Consider the following 779-nt stretch of genomic DNA (forward strand, 5'->3'; position numbering starts at 1 on the left):
TGGGAGTAATAAACACATACCAGATTTCAGCTAAGGATCACTCTATGGAATGGAACCCATACCCATCATTGCTTGGGTGACCGAGAACCTGGGACTCGATAGCTCAGTTTCCTAGGATAAAACCAAATACTACTCTTATGCTAAAGGAGTCTACCAATAAAATGACTCCTAATAATATTCTACTATATTTACAGATCAGGCTGTGCCTTCTTAAGCCATCATCAATGAAGTTTCCTCATGCACCAGATGAGAACAAATACAGAGCCTCAGAGCTTGACAATAGGCAAAGAGTAATAGACCCTGAAAAACATAGCCCTAAAAGGGATGCTGCTATGATATCTACTCCATCATTGCTCAGAGAACTCCGTGGAAAAGGAGTTGGAAAAAGTTTAAGAGCCAGAGGGCATTGAGGACACCAAGGAATGAAGGCCTTTTAAACATAGTTGGCTGGGACCCAAATGATTGCCCAGAAACTGTAGCAATATCCATATGTCTGCACCCGATATGGTCTTAAAGCTTAGAGAAATAGTTCAATGACCCAACCTTAAACAAACTACTTTCAATTGATAGCTACATGCAAATTAAAACATAATTTTCTCCAACCTTATCTCACTGAAGTAACTATTCACTCTTAAAGATAGGTCACATGTGTAGTGATATTTCCAAATGATACCTACATGCAAATTAAAACAATTTTCTACAACCTAATCTCAGTGAAGGAACTAATCACTCTTAAATTAGGTCACATGTGTCGTGATATATGTTTGGTTTTAAGTGAA

This window comes from Rattus norvegicus, chromosome 6 (genome assembly GCF_021556685.1).
Source record: "Rattus norvegicus strain SHRSP/BbbUtx chromosome 6, alternate assembly SHRSP_T2T, whole genome shotgun sequence".
NCBI lineage: Eukaryota > Metazoa > Chordata > Mammalia > Rodentia > Muridae > Rattus > Rattus norvegicus.